The following is a 12,171-nucleotide window of genomic DNA, read 5'->3' as shown; positions in this document are numbered from 1 at the left end:
AGCGAATCAGATTGAAAATGCAGATGTCCTGGAGCTAGTGTGCACCACAGGCCGACAAAGCCCAGTGCCTCTTTGAGGATTGCTGATGCGTGGGACTGTCTCTTGCAAATGCATCAAGTGCTGTTTCTTTAATTATCACCTACTGCAGGGTGTGTGTGACAGAGTGAGAGAGAGAGAAGCCTGTCCTGGGCCCCTGTGCAGCCTGCAATGTAGGGCAAGAGGGTATGTGGCCAGAGATCACTTTTCTCCTGCTGGGTTGGTGGAATGGCCTATAGGCAGCTGTGGGAAGCTACTGTAAGTTGGGGCAGCCTCTGGGGCTGCTCCTATTTATGCTGGGGAACAAATATGCCTCTAGCCAGGCTCAGAATTCCAGAGGCCCAAAGGAGGCTTAAAGCCATCTTTGCTTTCTCTGCTCCACCCTGGGCTGTACCTCTGGAGAGGTGCCATTCAGAACCTCGCCCAATAGAATTCCAGGTTCTTATACCATGGCATCAGCATAGTATCCAAGCTCCTCACAAGATGTTGTGTTTTAAGAGGTGGATACTTTGGGTCTGATCGCTCTCCTTGAGGTGATCTGTATCCTAGTACCAATCCCTTAATAAGACACTCAGTTTTGGGGGTGGGGGTCGGGATATGGGTAATGTTTAGGATTTGTAGGTGGGGAAAATGGAATCTTACAGCTTGGGCACTGTTATGTGTATCCTGTGGTACTGGGGACTGTGCCTTTTAAGGGCTAAGCATCCCAGACAGAGAGTCTGGGTGAGGTGCTATGAAGTTCTTGTTGTTATGCACAGCACTTGGACTTGGACACAGAGCTGAGCTCTTGCAAGTACATAGGCCTGGATCCACAAAGAGACCTGGACATTGCACCCCCTAACTTTTAGATCCCTAGAAAATCCCTGGAACAACAATGGGATCCACAATGCCTGAGTTAGGCACCTAGACTCCCTGTACAATGCATTGGGGGGCGGGAGGAGGGAGGAGAGATAGGTGCCTAAGAGTGGGATCCTCAAAAGCCAGTATGGTAGGTGGGCAGCTGCTAAAGCCAGTCAATGGGAGTTGCTGATGAGGGGAGTGACCTAAGCTTTGCCCATCCCTCGGGCTTTGGTGCTTAAATCCAGGCTGCTAGGAGGTGCCTGTCTCTGGCTACAATCCACAGCTGGGAACCCTCTCCTGGAGTCAGGAAGCTTACGGGCGCCGAAGGACTTGTGAGAGGAGGTTAGGCAGCACCTAACTCCACACAAGGCAGCTGGGTGGGGGAGAGGAGGCTGACAGGAGGAGGATGACCTCCTTTAAAACCGTTAGCCCAGGGGTTAGGGTACTCTCTTGGGATGAGAGACCTCAGTTCAAGTCCCACTGCTGCCCGATAAAGAGATGGGGTTTGATCAGGTGTTCGCCACCTCTGAGGTGCGGGACCTAGCCACTGGACTGGAGGGCGATTCTCACTCTGTCTGGTCCAATTAATATTGAATTCAAGTGGAACAACTTCAGTAGGCGAGATGGAGGAAGACTCATGTCAGACTACCCCAGAGCCTCAGGTTTAGCGCTCTCACCTGAGAGGTGGCTGATCTCTGTTCATGTTCCTTCACATCAGGTGAGATAGATGTTCCTCTGCCTATTTTCCTCTGTGGATTGCTCTGGATCTCTGGCAGCGGAAAGGGGTCCTGATGTCTAGAATGAGGCCGCAGTGCTCATGCCTGGAGGCAGAAACATAGGTACCTAGAGAACTTTTACAGCAAAAATCTTAGGCTCCACATGAGTTTAGGCACCACTGGTTTAGGCAGCAGCCAAATGGAGGTTTTGTGAATTGTAGCGGTGCCTAAAAATGGGACTTAGGTGCCTATATCTAGGATTAGGCGCCAAAACCTTTGTGGACTGGGCCTGAAGATCACTGGATACCTCATATACTTTCTGAGAAGTTTCTCTGCATATAGAAGGGATTCTGCAGAGATCTGTTATGAAGACAGCAGAAATAGCATCTCTCTTCTTATTTTTGGTTGAGGTATTAAGTAGAACATGGTTAATTTGAGACAGGGAGGATAGATGTTTCCCTTGAAGTACACCTCTACCCCGATATAACACGAATTCGGATATAACGCAGTAAAGCAGCGCTCTGGGGGGGCGGCTGCGCACTCCGGTGGATCAAACCAAGTTCGATATAACGCGGTTTCACCTATAACACAGTAAGATTTTTTGGCTCCCGAGGACAGCGTTATATCAAGGTAGAGGTGTACTATTGTTTGATAGTTGATCTTTAGTGCAGAGAAATTTTGAAAGGAATCCTGTACTTTGTAGAGGGCTAGAGGGTTGAATTAAAGAAGCTGTTTCTCGTAGAACAGGTCATTTAAGTAAAGGAAACAAGTGTTTGAGATTCTTTTGTTACTCAGAGTATGTAGTAACTGGTAACCAATACTGTAACATTTCAGCTCTGGGACTGTCTCGCTGATGGCATCCCTTGATAAAACAGGAAAGTCCCGACTAAGTGAGATCATGGAATTCAGATAGTACAACTAACTGGTGCGTATATGGTGCAGGTGGAAGGGTTCTGCCTAACAATGTCCCTGCTCTAAGCTTCCTTTGAGAGTTTTTCTCCAACTCAGGTGGAAACACAAGAAGTTTATTACAGGAAATTGTCTAGTCAGACAAAATACCGTTCATGGAAGAATTTAAAAAGAGAGGTTTGTGACTGAGAAATGAACCCGATGAAAAGCTGACTGTGAAATAAGAATTGGTTTGAAGTGAGGTAATGGAGGAGTTGAGGAGAGCTGTTTGTAGACACTGAGAAAGATAAGGACTTCTAGCTAGTATACTGCACAGGTGTTTGGAGAACTGATTATATGCAGGATATCCCTAGTGCCTGATTTCTCCCCTGCTTTGCTGCTTATGTGGTTATTTACACCTGTGCAAAGGGGGGGTAAGATGCTACTGAACCGAAATCCTCCAATCACTTGCACGGTGTAGCATTTGACATCCGTTGTGCACTTGGTGCAGATATAAAATGACCATACAAGGTGCAAGAGTGGAGGATCAGACCCTTGGCCTGTCGCACTTTCAGTCTGAGTTAATGTCTTCGTTGTTTTGACCTTACTTGTGGCCTGATGTAAGTGAGGCTGTTATTTTTCCTTCAGATTAACCTACACCTTAGTTTGCATTTGGCTCAATGACAGTGGTGATGTCCTTGGTGTGGCGTTGTGCATAATGCCCATGTGCAATCGTTGCAACCAGATTGAATTAATACAGCACATGTGAGTACAAAATATTGTGCTTTTAAAATGTATGTGCCTGGTCCCCATTGATTGTAACTGTTGTTATCACAGTCGGAGTACTCGGAACATTGATTAACCCAACACATCCCTTCATTTTTGTGCTTTCTGTTCCATAATTAAGCCATAAGACACAGCAGGGTACAGCTTTTGTGGCATTCATTCGTGTCTAGCGTATTCTGCCTGTGCCCTGGGATAAGGCTGTGTGTTGGCAGCGTGATTTGACACAGCACAGTTTTTACTCTGGAATTTCTTAATGTGATTATAAAAATGTATTTGTGTGGGTAATTAAGGGCCTGCTCCTATGCCCATTGAAGGCAACAGTAAGACTCCCACTGGCTTCAGTGGGAGCAGGATCCGACTCTCAGCAGTGTTGGGAGCATTATCCAGTTCAGTAGTGAATTGGATTGATTAGGCATGGCTTGGCATTCTTATTAGCCAGTTAAATCACTTGATGCCTCCTACCTGTTTTGCTCGTCTCATGACCTGCATTTTAAAATGTGGGCCTCGACACTGAATCGAATTTTCTTCAGTCTGTGCCGTTATTTTTTGGAGATCTCAGAAATTTAAACCAAATTAAAAATCTCCTTTGTGTTTCAGGCATGGCTCAGCCAAAGTAATTGGAGTCTGGCTGAATCCCAGGGCTGACTTCTCTGGGCTGGCTCAGGTCTGCCAGTCATGACATCTGGGGCTTCAAGGGGAAGAAAAGGAGAAAGTCACTGGCCTTGACTTGCGCCTGGGCTGCCTCGGTACAGAATTCATGGATGCAGCTTCTGATGCAAGAAGGGTTAATATCGTCCCAAGCTTTAGCACGTACACAGCCTCACAAACATGCACAGGCATGCACGTCAATGGCTGTCCCTTCTCCCTGCAGCTCAGGAGTTAATGCACTGTATTCTTTGTTTTGCTGTCTCTTGCGTCTGTTACCATCTCTGGACTCATTTAGCAATAGCTAGGGTTACCATATTTTAATTTAAAAAAAGGAGGACACTCCACAGGGCCCCGGCCCAGCCCCAACTCCGTCCCTTCCCCGCCCCCAACCCTGCCACTTCCCCGCCCCTTCCCCAAAGTCCCCGCCCCAACTCTGCCCCCTCCCCTGAATGCTCTGCCCCTACTCCTCCCCCTCCCCTGCTTCCCGCGAATCAAATATTCGCAGGAAGCCTGAAACAGGGAGGCAGCAGGTAAGCTGGGGCTGGGGCGGGGCGTGGCCCAGTCCGGTCCCCCCGGCTGAGCGGCTCCCTCTGGCGGCCGGCCGGCCCAGGCCAAGAGGCTCTGGCCCCCGGCCGGCCCAGGCCAAGAGGCTCTGGCCCCGGCGTCTCCCGCCCGGCGCAGCTCGGCTCAGGCCCTGAGGCGCCAGCCCCCGGCCGAGCACCGCCAGCCCTGGCCTGGCCCCCGGCCCCGCACCGCCGGCCCCGGCCTCCAGCCGAGCACCGCCGGCCCCTCCCTCTCTATTTTCCCGGACATGTCCGGCTTTTTGGGATTTCCTCCCGGACGAGGATTTGAGGCCCAAAAAGCCGGACATGTCCGGGAAAATCTGGACATATGATAACCCTACAATAGCATTGCAATCAGCCCCTCCCCCCCCAGTGCTCGTCTCTTCACAGCCCACTTCTTCCAAGGCCTGCATGACTTGGGCTCTATCAGACCATAGGTGGGGACAAACTACCGCGCAGAAGGCACCTCCACCGTCTCATCTCCTCAGTGGACAAATCTGGGACCTGTCAAGTGCACAACTAGATCTCAGCTGTGGGGGACAAAGCAAAGAAAGTGAGGCTGTCGCCTAGATTGCAGATCCAAACTATTTATGGCTTTATGCATTCACCACCACTTTGAATTACACTGGAAGCAAACAGGAAACAGCCCTGGGAGCACAAATGTAATATGCTTCAGTGAGTAGGTGGGTACCTGCAAATCTGTGCAGTCTGAAGTTTCCCAGTGGTTTTAAGGTACAGTAATCCCGTCGAGAGGTGCTAGGTGCATGCTGAGGTGCAGATTGCAATAAGAACAATTACAACCTTCCAGCTAAAGCCAAATGCAAAATCTCACAAGCTTCAAAATTCAGGTGGACCTTCACGATCACACACACATTCCCATTCTCTTATGTATGTACACCTGTGCAGATCAGAAGGGAGCCCCACAAGTGAACAAACATCTGCATAGGCACGCATGCACACTTGAATTTTGGCCCTGCTGCAGTCTGTCATGGATGCACACATACTAATTACACGCCCACGCATGTGTATGCTGTTCACATTATCAGTTCTTACTAATCAAATCATTTACGCAGAGAAGTGAATGCTGATATATCTGATCTCAAGGCTCCAGTTTAAAAACAGAGCTGAAAACAATAAGCAGGATCTAAAGCCACAGTACTGAAACTGTAGGAGCTAAGATGTTTCCATGGAGACACATCTTTGATCTAGTAATAAACAAAGGAGAAGACAGTCCCAATCTAGACATGCAGAAAGGGCTAATTCCTGCTGGGCCCGTGTCTGTGAAGTTGGGAATCAGAGCAATTGGATCCAAGACTTTTTGTTTTTGTGATGCTGCAGGGTCTGTAGTGATGATTAGAATAGGATGCCCTCCTGCCTGTGCTACACAAGGTAATGAGTGGAGGGCAGCCACATTTTGGCATATGGTATTTCCTCAGGCAGACAGAAAACATGGCCTATCTTTGAGCGGGTTCCATTTGCATTTGCTGTGAGGTCAAGCCAGATGCCTGTAGGTACAACCCTCCCCAAAGCATTAGCCAGCATGTGTTGTGGAACATAGATACCCGTGTTACACAGAGCTTTGATATGCAGCATGCAGTAAGTGGCATTCTGATTTTCTTCTTGAGTGGCAAGAAGTGATTTGGGCCATGGGGAACGTACCGAGGCATGCCGCCTTCATGGATGGGGTGCATAGGGGATGTACAAGGAGTGCGGCCTTTGGATGGGACGTAGAAGGTATGGGACCATTTTACTGGTATGGGAAGAAGATTAAAAGCATTTACCATGTTGACATGGAGTTTGTGGTCATGTGCATATATCTTTGTAGCCATATATAATGAACCCTGGCTCCATACAGAATGTCTTTAGGGGTGTGAGAATAGGAGGCTGGATCAGTCCCTTGAAGGAAACCTGTTCACATGCACTAGGCCAGTGTATTCCACTCCCAAAGATGCATGTTGACAGATGAACATGTTCATATTGGCTTGAATGCCTAGCTGCAGTATCTATACAGTACCTGTGTGGATATTGTATACATGGATCTGTGTACGTGTGCAGCAGGCTTGCATGTATGCATATTTCTGCATATCTATTTGTAAGTTTCTCACTTCCCTTAACTTCTAGGTGGTGCCTTTGTCACTTCCTATCTGTCCCACTGATTATTGGATGTGGACAGATTCAGCTGCCTTATCTTTGCTTCCAACAAGGCCACTGCATCAGCCATGCAAGGTTTTTCTGTGAGGTTGTGAAGTTACATAATACCCAGGGTGAATGAGCTCCATGTGTACTCTGATTTTGATCCCCTCCAGTAATTCTCATTTGCACATCTCAGCCTTAAGGGGCATTAAACTCCGAAAGGTGGCATCTCCCAGTCAGAACCACACTTGCTTTTTTTCTTAGGACCTGTATACATTAGGGAATTTGCATTGCTACACAGGTCTCCCATGTCTATACCAATTCAAGTTTCACTAAAGCATGTAGGCCCTTCATAGCCTTTGAGAACTAAGCAGCAGTCTGCCTGTTAATTGTATCGTGATAGCACCTAAAGGCCCCTTTCTCACTGTGCCAGTCACTGTACAAGTGCATGGTAAGAGACAATCCCTATCCCAAAAGGCTGACAATCTAAATAGGCAAGACAGACAAAGGGTGTGAGAGGAAACAGGCACAGAGAGGTGAAATGACTTGCTCCTGCAGGTCAGTGGCAGTTGGGAATAGGAATTAGGTCTCCTGAATGCTAGGTTAGTGCACTATCCATTAGACCATGCTGTCTGGAATACTAACATGATTTCCTGAGACAGAGAAATTGAATTGCCCTTCTCTTTGGTGGGATTTGTTATTTATCCCAAGAAAATGCTACTGCCAAAATGGGCCCAGGCTTCAAAGGTGTTTGACATTTGTATAAAGTGCCCGTGATTTGTGTGTGCGTAAAATTATATGTATTGGACTGCAAGAAAAACACTGAGGGATTGATTCTCTCATTGGTGAGAAGGATTCACTCGTGTCATTTCTTCCTCTTTTCCTCACACACCCCTGACCTGGGTTAGGAGGCTCACTGATGGCATTTTGAAAGAAACAAATGAAGAGAAGTTGTTTGCTAAGAGTCAGATCCGACTTCCATTAGTCACTGAAAAGACTCCCAGATGGATCAGACCGTCGAGCACAATTATCCCTCGGCTTACATCTAAAATACCAAAGATGATTTTCTATCACTTTATCAATGTTGACTGTGAGGATATTGGGCCTCTGACAGGCTCTCAGGGACTTGAGATGAATGGAGGAAACCAGCATGAGTCCCCCAAAGCTCCTGTAAGCCCAGGAGATGATTGGAATATTTATCATAGGTCATGAATATTGCAGGAATCTTCCTTGTGAAACATAGTCTGTATAGAAAGCTGTGGGTAATCTCTCCTGGGGTGAGACTGCAACCACCACCTATTGTAAAGCTCTATTTTAGAACCCCCTATCACTCTGGCTTGGCCTGGAAATTGCCAGATTGACCCTGGACACCCAGAATGTTGTGCTGCAAGTAATTAAAGACAAATATTGATTTTTGTCTCTCTCTCGCTCAGAAATGGCACGTAGCTACTAAACTTGCCACGTTGTCAGCTCGTCTTGAAAATGTATGCACCAGCTATTTTTGCAAGAAAATCGGATGAAATGAAATGAAATGAACAGTTTTTGCTGTGGAGACCTTGGAGCCCAAACCTACAGCCACTGATTTCAATGGGAGTTGTGGACCTGCATTGGTTGTGGGGTTTTTTTCTTTCACAGCTCAACAACCTTAAAGAATAGCCCTGGGTTAAGGACATTGGGTTATGATGAAATACGCATTTCTTTGTGTTTGATTATGTGTGGGCCATGTTCGGTTTTATGAAGGTTGTAGCTATTCACTTCCTTGGTTTTAAGAGCTTGGGTTAGTGAATATGAGAGGTTTGTACAAATGCTGTCACTTAGCAACCACAGCTGTTTTTTGAAATGCAGCTTTCTATCAGAACATAGCAAGAATTGTAATCTGTGCCTCACTCTCGTGGATGGGGTTTATATTAGACAATGATGGATTCCAGCACTAAACTGTACCTTCACTGCACGATGATTATCCTAGTGGAGGGACATGCCTAGACTAGGAAAATCGGTTGTGTTAGCTAATGCATTTTAACTTCACTAGGTGCGAAGTCCCAGCTAAAATCCTGTTAGACAGGATGAGTCATGTTTAAAAATGTGTGTCTGGTTGTGATCATGTGACCTATTTCCCTACTCTAGACATGCCCTGTCTCTTTATTCAGTTCTTTCAGCCTGGTCTCAGCATAGCCTGGGACTCAGCTGGGAGCCTCACTTCTGAAAGTGGAAGAAATGAAGACTGCCTGGGACTGTGGGATTATGGCGGGGTGGACCATACCCTGAGGTCCCCTGGCTATAGGCCTCATGGCCCTGCCACAACCCACTCCAGAAAAGGCAGTGGAGAGGGTCCTCCAAGCTGCCTAGAGTGACTGTGTGGAACACAGCCAATCAGGGCCCAACAGGGTAATATAAGAAGAGCTGCAGGGCCAGCGTGAGCTCAGTTCCTTTTTCCTTGGAGCTGGAGGAATGTGGATGGTGTGCTGGCTGAGAGAGCTACAGGACGTTAAACAGAACAGTGCTGGCAGGCATGAGAAGGAGCTCTGGGCTGGCGGCAGGGACTCAACTAGGACAAGGTCCTGAGATAAGGGTGAAGAACATGCTGGGGCAAGAGGCCTGGGGAATCAGAGCAGCTGGGGCAGCTTAGTTAAAAGGACACAGCAGATGGCTGTTTTCTTTAGGATCCTTGGGCTTAAATCCAGAGTTCAGGGCGGGCCTAGGTCCCCCCCACCAACCACTGGGAAAGTGGCCTGGACTTTGATGCACCCCATAAGGGGAACTGAACTCTTTTAGTTGCCCAGCAGGAAAGCTGGGCCCAGACAGGGTGAGGACATTGCCTCTAAGAAGAGAGCCCTGGAGCACGGCTCAATACCAGGGCCGAGGCCATTTTAAAGACTGCTGGACTACTTAAGGGCCTGAGCCCAGGGAGGGCTACAGGAAAGAAAGGCCAACCAAGGGGTACTGGGATAGGCCCCCAGCCGACCGGAAGGAGTTTTTATTTCACATATAGACTGTATGTGACTTGGCTGGAGGGCTGAGGCCATGTCCATACTTACAAGCTTACAGCAGCACAGATGTACCGATACATTTCCTGATGTGAAGCTAGGATCTTATCTAAAGTTTGGTTTCTAGTCACAGCACTGTGCTATAGCTACGATAAATGTTCCTTGGAAATATCTTGGGCCTGGTCTACATACAGGGCTTACGCTGGTACAACCGTTGGTTAGGGATACGGTTATTTATTTATTTTATTTATTACAGAAATTGTTGTCCAACCCCCAGTGTGGATGCTTTTTACAGATCCAGACTAACACAGCTACCCCTCTGATATTTTTCTACCAGGATAGCTTATGTCCTTCCTGTATGGGAATAAGCTATACTAGTATGACTGCATCCACACTAGCAAAGTTGCAACACTTTCATTATACCAGGGTCACTACATCCACACTAGGGAGGGGATGAGGGAGGAGATTTTAACTATACCAGTATGGTTAGAGTAGTACAAAGTGATACAACTTACGTGTGGGCAAGTCCTTATTTGCTCCTCATTGTGCATTTTAAAGCTATGTAATGCAACAGGGTGGGTTTTAATTTGCTATTTAGAATCCAGAGAACATTTTCCACCCAGTTATAACAATTGTATTCATTGGTCAAATGCAGGGCATAAATGAATATGATTGTTCCATTAACCCATAGCTCTTAAAGGAAAATGTCATGTCATTTTGAAAGTGCCTCATATATGTAATACAAACAGATCTCTGGTGAAGAATGTACATTTCTACAGGCATGCATCACAATTACATTTTAAAAGCCACCCACCTATGGCTGAGGAAACTGGTTCAGCAGTTTCACTATGAAAAATCGCATTACAATTTATACAGGGGGAATCAGCAGTAACACCTTTGTTGTGGCCTTTGTCAATTGCTTTTGCAAACAGTGGCTTTGCATACTAAGAAATACAGTTCTAACAGAGACTTCCAAGCCATACTCTGCAACAGGCTTCATCTCTTCAGACAGAGACATCTCAGTGCAGAGCTGCTGAGAGCAAAAAATGCTTGTTTTCTTGTGCTCTCTGTTGGTGGCTCTGCATGAGGCAATAAAGGGACAAATCCTTTCTCCCAAGCTGTGCTGAAATTTGTTGAATAAAGAAGTAACGCATAGAATTTCACATCCCCTCAGAGATCATGTACTAGGACTTATACTGCAAGTGTTTAGAAAAAGTTCCTGCTCTGATGCATCTTTATACTCTAAATGTGGATACAGCAGGCCACAGCCTAAAGTTATTACTCAAATAAACAGCTGATGGCAATGGGGAATTTTGCTTATGGGTTGTATTGTGTGTATGGAAAAGTCTCCCTATGGCAGCAGCTAACGTTCTAAGTTATAAAAGCTACAGGGCTTCCATAGTGGCCCCCCCCAAAACGAGGCAGTGTGGGCATTGCTGGATTCCCTCCACCATAACGTGGGTTCTGAATGCTGATGAACACGTGTTCTTGTTCACATACCTACAAAATCCCTTCCCTCCCTTGCCCAGCATGAATGATGGCTGTTGCTGTCAGTACTATGGATATATACAATTTAAGGAGACCACTACCCCAACCTAGAAGATGAATGCTAGACAGCAAAACCTGTAACTTTGTGGTGGTGTGTTCAGTGTGCATATTTCTGAACAGGCAGGGTATGTGCTCTGTAGGCCTTGATGAAGATTCTGTGTGAGCCGAACCCTGGTCTCTGCATTGGGGGTGAGAGTGTAGGGGTCTGTTATGAATTTAGCAAGGCAGTCTCCTTGGGAAAAGCCCACATCATGAGGTGCTGTGATCACTGGTGCTCAGGAGTGAAGGGCAACATAGGCAAACTGCTTAAATTCTCAATGCCATGGCAGACTATACCAGAATATATTCAGGGATTGGGATGATGCTCTTGCTGCAGGACAAGAGTAGTTCCTTATCTTGAATCTGCTCGATAAATTGGAAGCCTTGCAAGGGTTTGGACTTACAGTTCTGACTCCTCACTGACTCACCAAGAGATCAGAGTGTCCTGGGGAGACGTCACCGTAAAGGGGAAGGGTAAACCATTGCCAGGAGGCAGATCAGGCCCTGGGCACTGATCTCTCTCCTTACAGAACAGCACTAGCTGACCAAGGTAGGAGGCTCATTTATTTTAAATTTGCTTGTTGGATTTTTGTTGGCACGGGGCCATTTTTCAGCAGCAAAGGCAGAACTCCTCTGGGGGCTGGAACAAGTCTAGGATATGTCATTCCGGAGATAGAGACATGACATGAACCAGGCTTTTCTTTTCAAGGGTGCAGTAAGAAAACATTCTACTTAACTCTAAAAACTGAACACCTGGGGGCGAAAAGGCCTAGTGGCTGATGCTGTTGTGCCAGAACTCAGTTTCAGTTCCTCTCTGAGCTGGCTCCCTGCCCTTACAAGCACCTAGGGGAATGCACTAGTTGCTGGCTGTGTCATGGTGTTCATTTACAAGTCAGGGAGCTAAGGCTTTGGTTTAAACAAGATTTGTAACATCCCTAACGCACTAGCTGAATTTTTCTGCAGCAGGGAAAATAGGGTTTTCTTTGCTGC

General features: G+C 46.9%; 1 protein-coding gene across 1 annotated transcript in view; it reads left to right on the top strand.

Annotated features, from left to right (window-relative positions):
- TTYH3 (tweety family member 3) overlaps positions 1 to 12,171 on the top strand; it is a 235,317-nt gene that overhangs the window by 30,161 nt on the left and 192,985 nt on the right. The window lies entirely within an intron of this gene.

This window comes from Malaclemys terrapin, chromosome 10, assembly GCF_027887155.1.
Source record: "Malaclemys terrapin pileata isolate rMalTer1 chromosome 10, rMalTer1.hap1, whole genome shotgun sequence".
Taxonomy (NCBI): Eukaryota; Metazoa; Chordata; order Testudines; family Emydidae; genus Malaclemys; species Malaclemys terrapin.
The sequence above is the reverse complement of the archived record's forward strand: the minus strand, read 5'-3'. Positions and strand labels throughout refer to the sequence as shown.